This window comes from Pongo abelii, chromosome 17 (assembly GCF_028885655.2).
Source record: "Pongo abelii isolate AG06213 chromosome 17, NHGRI_mPonAbe1-v2.0_pri, whole genome shotgun sequence".
NCBI classification, from domain to species: domain Eukaryota; kingdom Metazoa; phylum Chordata; class Mammalia; order Primates; family Hominidae; genus Pongo; species Pongo abelii.
In genome coordinates this window covers 91,807,724-91,824,073 of record NC_072002.2, presented here as the reverse complement: position 1 = coordinate 91,824,073, position 16,350 = coordinate 91,807,724, and the positions used below count along the sequence as shown (strand labels likewise).

The following is a 16,350-nucleotide window of genomic DNA, read 5'->3' as shown; positions in this document are numbered from 1 at the left end:
TACAATGTGCCTTTGCTGCTCCTCTCATTAAGAGGTGGAGCCTATTTTATCACCCGTCGAATCTAGGCTCTCCTGTGACTCTCTTTAGCCATAGAATATGGCAGAAGTGATAACATGTTAGCCCTGGGCTTAGGTCTCCAGAGGTCTTACACACTTGCACTCCTTTTTGGCATATTTCAGGATAAGAAAGCACAGAGAGACCGGGTGTGGTGGCTCACGCCTGTAATCCCAGCACTTTGGGAGGCCAAGGCAGGCAGATCATGAGGTCAGGAGATCGAGACCATCCTGGCTAACACGGTGAAACCCCGTCTCTACTAAAAATACAAAAAAATTAGCTGGGCATGGTGGCAGGCACCTGTAGTCCCAGCTACTTGGGAGGCTGAGGCAGAAGAATGGCGTGAACCCAGGAGGCGGAGCTTGCAGTGAGCTGAGATCACGCCACTGCACTCCAGCCTGGGCGACAGAGCGAGACTCCATCTCAAAAAAAAAAAAAAAAAAGAAAAGAAAAAGAAAAAAAGAGAGAGCACAGAGAAAAACCAAGACCCCCAGCTGACCCACAGCTGACAACATCCCCATGAGGGAACCCAACTCCAACCAAAAGATCCTCCTAGCAGAGCCCAGCCTAAGTTGCTGACCCATAGCATCACGAACTCAATAAATGGCTATCATTTTAAGCTATGATGTTTTGGGCTGGCTTGTTACACAGCAATAGATAACTGATACACACCTTTTCTTTCTCATTTCCCCAACTCTTCATCGCCCAGCAAAAGGTTATTGTTGTGCAAAAGGTTCTGTCAAAGAATCAGGATTGGGCTGGGCATAGTGGCTCACACTTATAATCCCAGCACTTTGGGAAGCTAAGGTGGGCGGATCTCCTGAGGTCAGGAGTTGGAGACCAGCCTGGCCAACATGGTGAAACCCTGTCTCTACTAAAAATACAAAAATTAGCTGAGCATAGTGGTACGTGCTTATAATTCCAGCTACTCAGGAGGCTGAGGCAAAAGAATTGCTTGGGAGGCAGAAGTTGCAGTGAGCCAAGATTGAGCCACTGTACTCTGGCCTGGGTGACAAGAGCAAAATTCCATCTCAAAAAAAAAAAAAAAAAAAAAAAAAATCAGGAGACCTAGTCCTAGTCCTGGTTCTGAAATATTTAGCTGTGACCTTGATCAGTCCTGTTCCTTTTCCGAGCATCAGCTGCTTTGTCTGCATGTCTACACACAAAGTATTTGTTATTTCTAGCTAGAATATCTGTGTGGAAGAAACTGACAGAGCAGCTTGAATTCTTCCCCACTTTGGTGTGGATGCCTTTAAGAATCATCTCAGACAAATCTATTAAATCTATTCACATGACAAATATACCATTGGACTCAGCAATCCCACTTCCTTGCCCTCATGCTATGAAAGTACACATGTGGATATGCAAACATGATGTTCTAGAGTGTCTGGAGCAGCAATCTTTGTGTGGCAAACATCAGGAAATAACCTGAATGCCCACTGAGGAACTTGGTTGCACAAATAGTGGTGTATTTATACTATAAAATATTGTACAGCTGTTTAAAAATTATCTGGAAGAGCTTTTATAATGTATTTTTTAAATGAGAGTAACAGGTTGCAGGGTATAATACTATTTTTGTAAAGGAAACAAAATAACAAAATCCTTTATATGTGTCCCTGGTGTCTACGTGATTGGCCATGGAGAGTGATTTGGAAGGACGTGATTGGCCATGGAGAATGATTTGGAAGGAAGCCGACCAGGCTGCTGTCTGGGCTGGAGACAGAGGTAAGAGGTTTCCAACGGCAAATGTGTTGAAACGACCTCAGAGTTTGGGTATAGGGGGTTAGTTAATTTCATGATAGCACATCCATACAGTGAAATAATTTTCAGCTGTTAAAAATAGTGATAATGACAACTGGGCACGGTGGCTCACGCCTGTAATCCCAGCGCTTTGGGAGGCCAATGCAGGTGGATCGCTTGAGCCCAGGAGTTTGAGACGAGCCTGGCCGACGTGGCAAAACTCTGTCTCTACTAAAAATACAAAAATCAGCTGCACATCATGGTATGTTGTGCCTGTAATCCCAGCTTCTTGGAAGGCTGAGGCATGAAAATTGCTTGAACCAGGAGGCAAAGGTTGCAGTGAACCGAGATTGTGCCACTGCCCTCCTGCCTGAGTGACAGAGTGAGACTCAGTCGTCAAAAAAAAAAAAAGAAATAATAATGATACATTAAAATAATTACATATAGGCCAGGCGTGGTGGCTCACACCTGTAATCCCAGCACTTTGGGAGGCCGAGGCAGGCAGATCATGAGGTTAAGAGATCGGGACCATTCTGGCTAACACAGTGAAACCCCGTCTCTACTAAAAAAATACAAAAACTTAGCCGAGTGTGGTGGCGGCGCCTGTAGTCCCAGCTATGCGGGAGGCTGAGGCAGGAGAATGGCGTGAACCCAGGAGGCGGAGCTTGCAGTGAGCAGAGATGCGCCACTGCGCTCCAGCGTGGGCGACAGAGCAAGATTCATCTCAAAAAAAAATTACATACAATATATTTAAAATAATGACATTAATGAACATAAAACAGCATTAAAGGAGGTAAAAATGCATAAGCCTATGCATTTGGAAAATGTTCAGGATGGACACTCATCAAATATTCATGGTAATTATTAGTAATTGTGAGCTTATGAGTGGCTTTACTGTTATTTTTACATACTTACATTCTGTAATTTTGCTAAATTAATGTAGAAAAAAGGAAAGAGGTGGAGAGAGGCAGGAATGTTTAGTAATTCAAAGGTGCTTATTAATGCAGGGCAGAAAGAACCAAAAAGGACCGAGTCCTTCATAAACTCAACATCTCTGAATAATAAAGAGGTGAAAGTATTTTGAAATGTTAATGATTACATGTGGAAGGTGGCTTTAGACACTCAGCCTAGTGAAATGGGTGACTGGCCATCTATAATGTCTTTGGCTCACACAAAGTGATGAGGATGAATGAGATAATTAATATTTATAAAGTCCTTTAATATTCTGCAGAAAACGCTGTTGCATCAGATACTAGTGTACACCACGGCTCAGTCTCCTGTCTCTCCTCGGATGGGACCCAAGCAGCCTCTTTCTGATGGTCTCTTGAAAGATCACCCATGTATCTCCTGAGGAGTAAGTGTGGTCTTTGTTCCTGTAAACAAGAACACATTGATTGGTGATATGGTTTGGCTGTGTCCACACCCATATCTCATCTTGAATTGCCACGTGTTGTGGGAGGTAACTGAATCATGGAGGCAGGTCTCTCCTGTGCTGTTCTCATGAGAGTGAGTAAGTCTCATGAGATCTGATGGTCATTAGAAGGGGGAGCTTCCCTGCACAAGCTCTCTTTGCCTGCTGCCATCCACATAAGATGTGACTTGCTCCTGCCTGCCTTCGACCACGATTGTGAGGCTTCCCAGCCACATGGAACTGTGAGTCCAATTAAACCTCTTTCTTTTGTAAATTGCCCAGTCTCGAGTATGTCTTTATCAGCAGCATGAAAATGGACTAATACAATTGGAGAAAGACATTACATCTTTTCTTACCTTAAATTTTATAAATCCAAACAAGAACTATTTTTTACCTTCTGAAACTGCATTTGTACTTGGATAGATGTTTTTACTGAAATATCAGCCTTGAATAAACTGTGTCTCAACCCGGCTTTACAAACCTTGACACAATAGGAATTTATAATTAAGCGGAAATAATTAGCATAGATTAAAATGGAAATTAACTTAGACCAGGTGAGTGTGATTAGAATCAAAAGGAAACAGGGATATTTCCACTATGCGGCTTCCATTCTCCTACTTCTAGATGCTAACATCCAAACAGCTCTTCCCAGAGCCTGGAATTTATACAAAGACCCTAATCTATACCTAGACATGGAATTCACTGGTATTCTAGCTAAAGAACCAGCTAGAATGAAAAGAACACATTGTAATGAAAAGACCATGTCTGAGAATGGCTTTACCCGCTGGTAAAATGCACTCTGACCTTTGTGGGTGAGCACTTTCTTATTCTTCAGTCTTTGGTGACTAAAGATTCTACAAGGCTTATAAGGTCTACAGGGGCTAGTGAGTGAATAACAGGCATCTACAGACCAACTTAATGTGTTAGTATTGTCTTTTTTCACCCCGGGAAAAGGAAAAGGAAAAACTTATTTTTTCCACTTAGACTCATCACAAGTCTTAGCACATTTGAAAACATTCCAACGACAAAAATGGTCGTTTCAGAGCATGAAGCCATTGGGTCCCAAGTTTGGCAGCTTCTCTCCTTCCTCGTTATTCCAATGATCAAACGGCAACTGCTCTGCAAGCTTCTCTGTGCCCCTCCCCACCGCCGATGTCCTACAGATTCCCTTCTCCAAAATCACCAGTGTGTGATTTCCTTGGAATAAAAAGCAGATATATAAGGTTACTCACTTTTTCCTAACGTTGAAACTTGCCTCTCAGTCACGTCAACCTGGCTTCATCCACTGTCAATACCATCTCTCCCGTTTTACTATTTTATATGTATATTTTATGCTGCAAGAAAGGACACAACTATTTGTACCATAAGAAAGAACTTTTGTCATGGGAAGAAAGCCCCCAAAATACTCTGTAAAACTGTACTTCTTATAGTCCATTGTTGTTGTTGTGGGAGGGACGGTTTATGACCAGGCTTAGAAATGTTTTCCCCAATGATTACATTCCAAAAACAATATAAATCTCAGAATTGAGGAGTGTTGCCTTCATTAACATCAAGCACTCACGGTTTTCCAACTGTGGATGTTCCACATTTCTGCACATAAAATCTAGGTCCATGAAAGATCTGGTTCTGGACTTCATTAGGGAAATACATTCGTTATTAGATGGGGTCCCCTCCCTGGCAAGAGGCAAGTCTGAGAACCGGCAAGTCCCAAGCACTTCCTCACGACTGCTGGTGTTACAGTCTGTGTACAGGTGGTTGAAATTTTTAAAAAATCACTCAGGAAATATGCTTTGTATTCTATCATGTCTTGATATCATCAGTGTAAGTAAAAGTATGCTTTTGAGCTAGGCACAGTGACATGCATCTATGTCCCAGCTAATCTGGAGGCTGAGGCAGGAGGATTGCTTGAGCCCAGGAGTTCAAGTCCAGCTTGGGCAACATAATGAGACACCGTCTCAAAAAAAAAAAAGAGTATGCATTTGAAGAAGTCAAACTGTTAGCATAAGTGAGAAAATTACTCTTGCTGAGAAGTCTGTGCCCAGGGCTGTGACGACTGATTGAACGTAGCTGCTTATGAGGCTGTGGCTGACCTAAGGAATGAGTAGATACGCTAAGCCCAGATCAGGTTAGAAGTAAACGACACAAGGTCATCTTTTGAGGGCAAACTGCTGAAAATAACTTGTCAATCAAATGTTTAAAATTGAAGCACTGATTCCAGTCATTCAGGGTCAGCAGTAGGGCTGGCAAGACGTACTACTTCCCAATGTTTTGTTATTTGTGCCACAGCATCAGGGGCCCTTCATTCAGGAAACGTCTCTTGTGTGTTACATGCACAGAGTGAAGAAAGAATGACAAAAGCTCTGAGCTCCTGGAGTCAGTAAACTAGTGGAACAGGCCAACTTCACCCGGTGCAAATAATCCCACAAATCCGTGTCTCGCTGGAATGTGTCAGGGGCACCATGAAGGAAAAGCCAAGGATGCTATGGAAGAGTAGGACAAGGGCACCCACGTCCAACTGGGTGAGGGGAGCCAGGGAGGCCGCCCTGAGTCAGAAGCACCCCAGACATCACACTCTATCTGCCCATCCTTTCTTACTAGAGGTAACATCTGGTTCACTTGACGGCTGTCATCAAACAAGGAAAGTTTCCCCTGGAGTTAAACCTGCAGATCAGAGCACTGCCCAGGTGTAACTGGAGTGGAGGCAGCCAATGATTAAAGACAGAAATGAGAGACGAGATATTCCATTTTCATTGTTCATGTATTCCAACACCTCGTACAACAGGCTGATCACAGAAAGCGCTGTTGACATTAGGGACAAACAGTGTCACAGGCTGTGTTTTACTTGCTCTGAACAGAAATTCACTCATGGAAGAAAAACCTACTAAGGCCTACTTACATGAGCGGAGTGTCCTTGAGGTGCCTGAGCTGTGCTCAACTGAAGGTGTCCACGACATACTGAAGGAGCTCTCGTTGCTATCTAAGGAAATGGAATTCAGAACACCCTCCTTCCATCCCTTTGTTTTATTTTCTATTTTTTCCAACCTCTGTTTCCACCAAGCTTTGAGTTATCCAGTGTGGATATTCCAGGTAGCGGCAGCAGGTGGTGCTTTATGTGAATGAGCAGCTTTATCCAGCGTTTGTGTCTAATGCATCCGAAGCTGCAGTTAAGTCATTGTTTCCATCTGCATTCAGAGAGCATCCCATCAGGGTGGTGGTTGGGTAATTCCAACTTCTACCTTGAGAACTCCTGCTTAGCAGCTAGTTTTTGGAAGAGATTTGAGAGTCATTTTAACACAACCTTTCAAAATATTCCACTTTAAAGGTAGATTTTTGTTGCACTAAACATGAATCAGCACTTTTGCATAATGATAGGATAAAAGTATGACTTCTACAATAAATACAAAACATTGACTTCCGGATTTAGATGTTTATAACAAAACAGGCTCTCTTTGCTGTATGTCTTAGCTCCACTGCCTTTTCCACTTCTTCACAGGTGCCCATGTTCAATCTAGATTTCCTGAATTACGTATTAGCACATTGCTAGATGCCCTCAGGTGACAACATGCAGATCAGTGAAATAACACAGTGATTCCTAGATAGAACGCATTTCCTTTTCATGTGTGTTACTGCGAAGTGTGTTCTGGTTGAGATACATTTGGAATGCAGTTCATCTCATTAGCATAAATCACAGCAGTTTTCTTTTCCTCAACTAGGTCTTTGTGCAATGTGAGCAAAAGTGAAAATGACACGTGCACCTTAAAAAGTCTTTCAAAGATGAGCCCTTGGGGAGCGGCTTCACGTGGGGAGTAGGCAACCTGGAGAAGGTGAGCACGAAGGCATTATTCACCGTGTCGGTGGCGAGGGCTAATCTCCATACTGGGAAAACCACGAGGAGAGAGGGTTGGGTGGTGAGGAGCTCCGGAGTGCACGCACACACATTCATGGACAAGGCACCCAGGGAAGGGAACTCTACCCCTGCTCATCAGCACCAGCCTGGGGCCCCAGCTGTCTCTGCTCACAGGGGCTAAGAAGTGGAACGGAGAGAAAGGAAGCAGAGAGACAGGGATGGGAGCCTCAAGAAACCTTGACACCTTTGATTCCCAAATACTCCAGCCTTTCTCATTCACCCTCCAACCCACAGGCTTCACTCTCAGTCTCTTTTGGCAATTTTATTCTTCTCAGACATTGACCCCCTCCCTGAATATGGCTTCCCCTGGGCTTTGACAGGACCACGCTGAATCTTTATGAAATGTCGGGTTTTCCGTGCCATCCCTGCTGCAGGTGGACGGGTGCGGGGAGGTGGGGAGGAGTGGGGGCTCAGCAGCACCCCCGTCTGCTTCTGCTCCTCCTGCTGGCAATGCCATGAGTGCAGCAGACACACTGGGAGGATGGTATTTTGGTTTTGGGGTGAGGGGAAGGCAGACAGACATTTCTATTCCCTGCTCTCTGTGAATGCACCAAACACACACTGCATGGTTTTGCTCTCAGACCTCTAGGAGCTCAGGGAGCAGAACCCCCTTAGTAATGCCCCTTAAAACAGGGATTCAAGTAGGTTATTCTCCCCGGGCTGCGGGACACTCCCACTCTTCACTTGATAAGAACACCAGCGTTGGGCTGTGCCATGAGCCTCTTCCCTGAGAAATGTGCTGGACAGCTGGGGTCCTCACTTCCAGTCCAGTCCTTCTTCACGCCCATCAGCTCCTTCCTGCTTTGTTCAGCCATGGCTGCCCCAATTCAGTGCAGTGGCAGGCGGTATTGTCCCCCTGGGAACTGGCCAGTTCCCTTTTTAGGTAGCTGGCCTCTGGCAGCTTCTAACCACTGAAAAGTCAGGAACGAAAGAGTTTCTGGACCTTGGTCATTTAGATAATGGTATGCTGTGCCCTTGGACAGGTCACGGCACTCACTGCTCATGATAAATCCCAGCATGCTCACCCTGTCACCTGCTGGGCTGCTTTTTTTTGAGACAAGGTCTTGCTCTGTTGCCCAGGCTAGAGTGCAGTGACACGATCTTGGCTCACTGCAGCCTCAACCTCCCGGGCTCAGGTGATCCTCCCACCTTAGCCTCCCAAGCAGCTGAGACTACAGGCACACATCACCACACCTGGCTAATTTTTGTATTTTTTATGGAGACGGTGTTTTGCTGTTTCCCAGGCTCAGGTCTTCCACCGCCCATGGCCTCCCAAAGTGCTGGGATTACAGGCGTGAGCCACCACGCCCGGCCTGTTGGGCTGTTTGTGTAATGCTATCCGTGCCTCCTCCTGTGTGTCATGCGGGAACACCAATCATATTTTCCGATTGTATCTCTGAGCAGACATGGTATCAACGGCCAATAAAATAGGGCCTCCTGGAGACAGCCCCGGAGAGCTGTGCAAAGACAGCCAGCCACACACCATGGTAGATGGAAGCTAATTAAAAATGACTTATTAAACACTGCAGACACCACAGCCCAAGGCTGCAGATGAACAAACACTCATGTTTCAACACTGGCTTTTCACAGGGAAGGCAGCCATGCTGTCGTTCTGGTAAGTCATTATTTACCTCCCTGACACTCACCAAAGGGTCTTCAGTCATCCCCCAGGCCCCACCCCCTGCCCCTTCTGTGTGCCTGTTACAAACCCTGATATTGAAGTCATTCTGCTTCCCTTAAACTGAGGTGTTTAGAAAGGCAACAGATTGTACAATTTGATGTCAAGGACTTATTCTCAGAAAAATGACTCATCTTTATTTAAAGGGTCTATTCAAGTGAGAAATGAATCATTCTCACCTGATGGACCTCACTGGGTGGGAGAGGGGGCGGAGGTTCGGGGAGAACCAAGGCTCTGAGCGCTCTTTGCTGACTCTCCAGCTTAGAATCTCAAGCTTTGGGGCCTGAAAGGAAAGCTGTTTTTTAAGGCGCTTGACCTAAGCCAAGTTTTAAAAGTATCTTTAAGTATTTCCTTTTTTTATTTTAGGATAATGAAACCATAGTTGCAACACCCAGAGCTTGGGCTTAGAAGCAACTTTGACAGAATCTGTAGCTGTGAAATTTGCATCCCTGTAACACAATAACTTATCATGACAAAGATCTGTTGACGTCAATTCCTTTATTACTCTTATTTGTAGGCCAAGGGAGGGACCCAGGGCCCTGATATTGTTGCCTTGGTGCTGTAAGGATTGGATCTGGGTCACTCTGACCTACAAATTGATACATGGCCCTGGAATAACCTGCACATTTTGAAGAGGAAGAAACAAAACAATCGGTTACTAAAGGCTTGGCTGACTCCAGATGGTGCAATTTCACGGGCTCCCAGGAGATGGCAGCCACTTTTTGGAAAACAGTCTTTAAAGGTACACAGAGCAACAATGTGCTCACCCCTGGGGCCAGCCGTGGAAAAGTAGGAAGGGCTGGGTGCAGTGGCTCACGCCTGGAATCCCAGCACTTTGGGAGGCTGGGGCAGGAGGATCGCCTGAGGCCAGGAGTTTGAGACCAGCCTTGGTAATATAGCAAGATCCTGTCTCTACAAAAAATACAATTAACCGGCTGCGGCGGCGTGCGCCTGTGGTCCCAGCTACTGGAAGGCTGAGGTGGGAAGATCACTCGAGGCTGCAGTGAGCTGTGGTTGCTCCACTGCACTCCAGCCTCGGTGCAGAGCAACACCCTCTCTCAAAAAAATAAATAAATAAATAAATGAAAGAAAAGAAAGAGAGAAAGAAAAAGAAAAAAGAAAAGTAGGAAGAAGGCAACACTGATTAATCTTCGTCTTTTTTTTTTGACAACAGAGCATTGCTGGGTGACCGATCGAGGGGCAGGACATGCAGGATGATGGTCGCCTGCTGAAAAGGCACTTCTGACAGGCGGGGTGCAGCACAGAGTCTGCCCAGAGAACCATGTGTGAGTCTTTAAAATGGTCATAAATATGTGTAGGGATCATCACCTTATTTTTAGGGATTGCATCCATCTTAGGGGACCATCTGAACTCTGGAGATCATAGCCAATGCTTGCTTGACATCCCAAAAGCAAAACAAAACCCAGCAACCCCAAGGACCAGATTCCAAAACTAAAAGCAAAAGGACAGCCGGATGCCTGAGAGGCCTGTGCAGCACTGGTGGCCACGCCTGCGGGGGCAGAGGGAAGGAAGGGCCACACATTCTCCAGCGCCTTGAGCCTGGGCGCCGGTGGGCAGTGTGGATGAGGACTGTGTCCCTGGAGTGGTCCCCATTCACAGGCAGAGAAACCAAGCCTCACACAGTTTGTCTGCTGCGGGTGGTGGGGATGAGTGGAGCTGGGTAGGGACCCCCCTGGCTCTTGGACACCAGCCCTCTGACGGGTGCTCCAAGCACCTCCGCCAGTCTGCATCGGGACTCCCAGAGAGCAAGGGCACGGCTGTGCCCGTTTCTCCTTGAAGGTGATGCAGGTGCGCTCTTCTCCGCTGGCAAGAAAGCTCCATTTTGCTGTTTGCTGTCTCAGCGCAAACCTTTTGGAAAATTAGCAAAGCCGTACGGAGATTGAAATCTCATTTTCTCCAGTTTTATTTTAAATACAGAAAATGACCCCATGATGAATTTCAAAGCCACGGTTGGGCTCATAGGGCTCTCAGACTCATACAGGGGGTCTAACCCTGGAAAACCAAGGGTGCGCCACCTTGCAATTCTCCCACAGGGGCCTGGGGTCACTCCCCTCCTGGGAACGCTGATGCCTGGAAGGTCAAAGCAGCGCAGTCAGGCAATCTCAGCGTGGTGCTTTGTGAATACAGATCTGGAGAGGGGATATGGGGACTTGAGTGATGGGGGTGGGGTCTGTAAATGCAGGGCCAAGGGATGTGTTCATTTATTCCAAACTGATGGGATGTCCTGGCAGAAAACCACAAACTCATAGAAGAAGAAAAGCTGGTCGGGCGCAGTGGCTCACGCCTGTAATCCCAGAACTTTGGGAGGCCGAGGCAGGCAGATCGTGAGGTCAGAAGATCGAGACCATCCTGACTAGCACAGTGAAATCCCGTCTCTACTAAAAATACACACACACACACAAAATTAGCCGGGCGTGGTGGTGGGCGCCTGTAGTCCCAGCTACTCCGGAGGCTGAGGCAGGAGAATTGCTTGAACCCGGGAGGCAGAGGTTGCAGTGAGCCACGATTGTGCCACTGCACTCCAGCCTGGGCGACAGAGCAATACTCCATCTCAAAATAAATAAATAAATAAATAAATAAATAATAAAAAAGAAAAAGAAAAGCTTACCAGTTTGGCACACTTTCATGATTTGCTCACCTGTACATTATTTTTAAAAGGACGACACCAGGAGGAATGATGAATACAGGACTCTGCCAATCACTGCTGAGTTGATGCAGCACAAATGCCTTGTCTTGATATAAGTGGTTCAACAAAATGCTGGGACTTGGCACTGATGGGGTCAAGGCTTTCTACGAATTAATAAGCAGACGTGTAGCCTCCTCTCCCTCCTAACCTCTGTAAGGTGAGTTGCTGGGCTGTGAATGACAACACAGCCAAGTGCAGAGAGAAGGGGAGCTTGGAGGATCCACACATTCAGGGCCCCTCTTGAACCACTAGAAACATTTGAAGCTTCATTTAAAGCATTCCTTATGTATCTCCCAGGTGTTAGGAAGAGTGATGTCCAACCTTGGCAGCTGCCGTGTTCCTAGGAGTAAAACAGAGATTCTCGGCATCATCCTCAAAAGGACCCGTGGAGATCGCTGCACTGAGTCAATCACCTGACAAGTGCACCAGGAATGCCCTGTGCCTGGAACTGGCTGCTGTGGAGCACACAGACGCGCAGCGTGGGGGCTCTGCCAGGAGGAGCCGTGGGGCTGCCCAGCTCATCCCATCCTCCAAGAGCCCACGTGCCTCTGCGCCTCAGCCACAGTCTGAGCTGGGTACAGAATCCACTCGTGGCCTCTTCAGTTTCCTCAGCGGCTGTTTCTCAGCCCTGCTTCTTAGAAAGAGCCAGCGTGGCAATTGAGAGAAATGGCGAAACAGGTGAAAATGGGGAGAAAGGGCAGCCAGGGCTGAGATCCACACCCACTGGGAGCCTCCCCTGCTCTCCAGGTTCTGATAATTCAGATCACAAAACACTCAGCCAGTCAGCTCTAATCCTGCAGCTGCACTGACTCTCTGTTTGTGACTTTAAAATAAAAGCGATGTTATGTGTATTGATAACACCAGTGAGCCACTTTCAGATTCTGATTCAAAATTGCCAGCTGTTTCTCATCAGACTGTCGGTGGCACCTGCCAGTGATGACACTGGTCAGGGGGCAGCCGCAACCTGGGTGAGAACAAGCTCCTGGGGGATCCTCACGTGCAGCCTGGGATGGGGACCACTACTACCATATGGGAAAACAAAGCTTGATTAGTGCATATTCGACTTTACTTACATTTTGATTTACTATATTTATAATTATAGAGACAGTTATCTGCTCCTTGGGAAGTAGATTGAAGGAGAGAGAAGTAGAAAAATAGTTATGCACAATCTCATTACCCAGATATGCCCACTGTTGATATTTTGTCATATTTCCTCCTGCGTTTTTATTACTGGGTTTTTTTTTAAAGCATAATTGAAATCATACAGTATATATGATTTTGGAAACTTGAAAAAATATAACAACATAAAAATTTCCTCATGCATTAAACAATTTTGTAAACACAAAATGTAAACACCATTTTTAATAGCTGCATAAAACTGAAATATAGGCATGGACCACACTTTGAATTTTTTCCTCTTAAATTATGATGTTAATAGTATTAATATTGGCTCCTTCTTACTGAGCCCTTGCTAATTGTAGACACTGTGTTTAAGCACCATACATAAATTATCTGGTTTTAGCTCTCAAATCAATGCTATGGAGTAGATACTGTTATTTTCCCAATGTTATAAATGAGGAAACCAGGGCTCACTAGGGGCTCCTCTTCCTGATTAAGGTGCCAGGGCAAAGGACCTGCACCATGACCTGTGTGAAAAGCCACTGGATTTTTCTCAGTATGTCTCCTTGGTCAAACAGAAACACCACGGCCTCTCGTGACTATCCTTGAGAATTGTAAGAATTAAAAACGAGGCTGGGTGCGGTGGCTCAGGCCTGTTATCCCAGCACTTTGGGAGGCCAAGACAAGCGGATCGCTTGAGTCCAGGAGTTCAAGACCAGCCTGGGAAACATGATGAAACCCCTGGGAAACATGATGAAACCCCATCTCTACTAAAAATAGAAAAAGAAAAATTAATCGGGAGTGCTGGTGCCCGCCTGTAGTCCTAGCTACTTGGGAGGCTGAGGTGGGAGGATCGCTTGAGCCTAGGAGGTTGAGGCTGCAGTGAGCCAAGATCTAGACAGGGCACTCCAACCCGGGCGACAGAAGGAGACCCTGTCTCAAAAAAATTGGCTGGGTGCAGTTCAAAAAAAATGAGCTGGGTGCAGTGGCTCAAGCCTGTAATCCCAACACTTTAGGAGGCTGAGGCAGGCGGATCACTTGAGGTCAGGAGTTCGAGACCAGCCTGGCCAACATAGCAAAACCCCATCTCTACTAAAAATACAAAAGTTAGCTGGGTATGGTGATGTGTGCCTGTAATCCCAGCTACTAGGGTGGCTGAGGCATGAGAATTGCTTGAATCTGGGAGGCGGAGGTTGCAGTGAGCTGAGATCACGCCACTGCACTCCACATTCCAGCCTGGGTGACAGAGTGAGACTGTCTCAAAAAAAAAAAAAAAAAAAAAAAAGGCACCCAGGTGCTTCTTCCCTCTCCATACCCTGTGCAGTAGCCTGGCAGCTGCTCCCAGGTAGGGAGGAGAGGCAGGGAATGGGAGCAGCAGTTGAAGCCAGCTTTGTGCAGGGCTGGGACGCAGAGGGCTTCAGGGTCGCAGCAGTAGCCCTGTCCTCAGTGGTTTGCACACTTTGCTGTGTAAAAAAAACCTGAACGATGGAATCAAATTCAGCCTTGAAAGGAAGGAAATTTTGCTCCATGCTACGACACGGATGCACTGGAGGACACTGTGTTAAGTGCAGTGAGCCAGTCTCGGAGGGACACATGCTGCTGAGCCACACAGGTGAGGAACATGGAGGAGTCAGGGCCAAGGAGATGGAAAGTAGAAGGGGCGCCAGGGGCTGGGGGAAGAGGAGTGAGGCCTCTGTGCTTTGTGGAGACAGGGTTTGAGTTTGGGAAGATGGAAAAGTTCTGGAGCTGGAGAATGGTGATGGCTGCACAGCAGTGTGAATGTGTATAGTGCCACAGAACTGCACACTTAAAAATGATGAAATGGCCGGGCACGGTGGTTCATACCCGTAATCCCAGCACTTTGGGAGGCTGGGAGAATTGCGTGAGTCCAGGAGTTCAAGACTAGCCTGGGCAAGATTGTGAGACCCCCATCTCTACAGAAAAAAAAATAGTGGGGCATGGTGGTGCACACCTATAGTCCCAGCTACCCGGGAGGCTGATGGGCAAGGGTCACACGAGCCCGGGAGGTCAAGGGTGCAGTTAGCCATGTTCACGACACTGCACTCCAGCCTGGGTGGCAGAAGGAGACCCTGTCTCAAAAAAACAAAACAAAACAAAACAAAACAAAAGCGGTTAAAGGATAAATTTTACGTTATGTGTTTCACCACATTAAAAAAAATAAAAGCAGCAACGTTACTCCCTATTGACTTGGGCTGTAGACCCTCCTTTGAAGAACTTGAAGCCGGGCCTCATTGCTAACCTATCACAGCAGGCAGACACTTAGATGCCTGCTCGGCCAGACGCAGTGGCTCACACCTGTAATCTCAGCACTTTAGGAGGCTGAGGCAGGTGGATCACGAGGTCAGGAGATCGAGACCATCCTGGCTAACACGGTGAACCCCTGTCTCTATTAAAAATACAAAAAAGGACGGGCGCGGTGGCTCACACCTGTAATCCCAGCACTTTGGGAGGCTGAGGTGGGTGGATCACGAGGTCAGGAGATCGAGACCAACCTGGCTAACACGGTGAAACCCCATCTCTACTAAAAAATACAAAAACTTAGCCGGGCGTGGTGGCGGGCGCCTGTAGTCCCAGCTACTCAGGAAGCTGAGGCAGGAGGATGGCGTGAACCCGGGAGGTGGAACTTGCAGTGAGCCGAGATTGAGCCACTGCACTCCAGCCTGGGCAACAGAGTGAGACTCCGTCTCAAAAACATAAAAAAATAGATGCCTGCTCAAGGAGAGGAAATGGGGGAAAGGGGGGCCCGAGATGAGACCCAGGATCAATAAAAAAATCACTTGGGAGTAGCATGACCTCTTTCAGAGGACAAGCAGGAGAAGGTAGGCACTGCCACCTCAAGCGTATTCTCAACATGTGGGCTGAGCCCCAGAATCTGCCCCCCGCACTGGGCAGGTGCAGAGCCTGGGCTGCCCCCGCCTCTGTGAGCCAGACCCTTAAGGACCTTTGAAGACCAGCAGCTCACACAGCTCATGCTCCACCCTCCGCCTTCATCTCAATACGGATTCCAGAAATTTATGCTGATTGAAAACCACCCAAAGGAACCTGCAGAATGCCAGGGAGACCCTTGGGAGAGGTGTGCAAGCTCTCATCCAGGCTTAGCTCCCTAGCGGGAGGGAAGAGTGGAGGGGAAGGCTGTGAGCTCCGTGGCCCCAGAGCAGCTGGGTAACTGTGAGAGGTGAAACCGACCCGGCAGTCCCATAGACAGTTTTTTGGGATAAACACAGAAATTGACCCTTTTTGTCTTAAAGCTTGAAGCTTACCCAGCAGTCCCATAGACAGTTGTTTTTTTGGGGGGGGCGGGGATACACATAGAAATGACCCTTTTTGTCTTAAAGCTTGAAACTTACATTTGTTTTATCTAAGTTCCTTCCTGGGAAAGGACTCCCCCGGGCCTCTGAAAAAGTATCAAAGATTTGAAACTCACCAGATCACTGCATCCACACAGTGAGAAGCCAGGCCCCTCATTCATCATGCTTGCTTCCTTACCCCGTCCGAGTTCCTGTTTTCCCATACATTGTTACATTTCTTCCTTGCTATACAAACCCCTAACTTTAGTCGGCCAGCAAGATGGCTTTGAGACTGATCTCCTGTCTCATCCACTGCAGCCACCGCCCGATGAAAGCCTTCTTCCTTGGCAAGGCTGACTGTCTCAGTTACTGGCTTTCTTTGCAGTGAACAGCAGGACCTAAACTGAACCCCTGGTGTTTCCATA

General features: G+C 47.0%; 1 long non-coding RNA gene across 1 annotated transcript; it reads right to left on the bottom strand.

Moving 5' to 3' along the window:
- Positions 1-2,770: 2,770 nt before the first annotated feature.
- LOC129051693 (uncharacterized) lies at positions 2,771-6,212 on the bottom strand. The gene is made up of 3 exons (XR_008516123.2): positions 6,103-6,212; positions 4,439-4,540; positions 2,771-3,168 (listed from the first exon to the last, which is right to left on the bottom strand). It is a non-coding gene; the product is annotated as an uncharacterized LOC129051693 (long non-coding RNA).
- Positions 6,213-16,350: the final 10,138 nt, after the last annotated feature.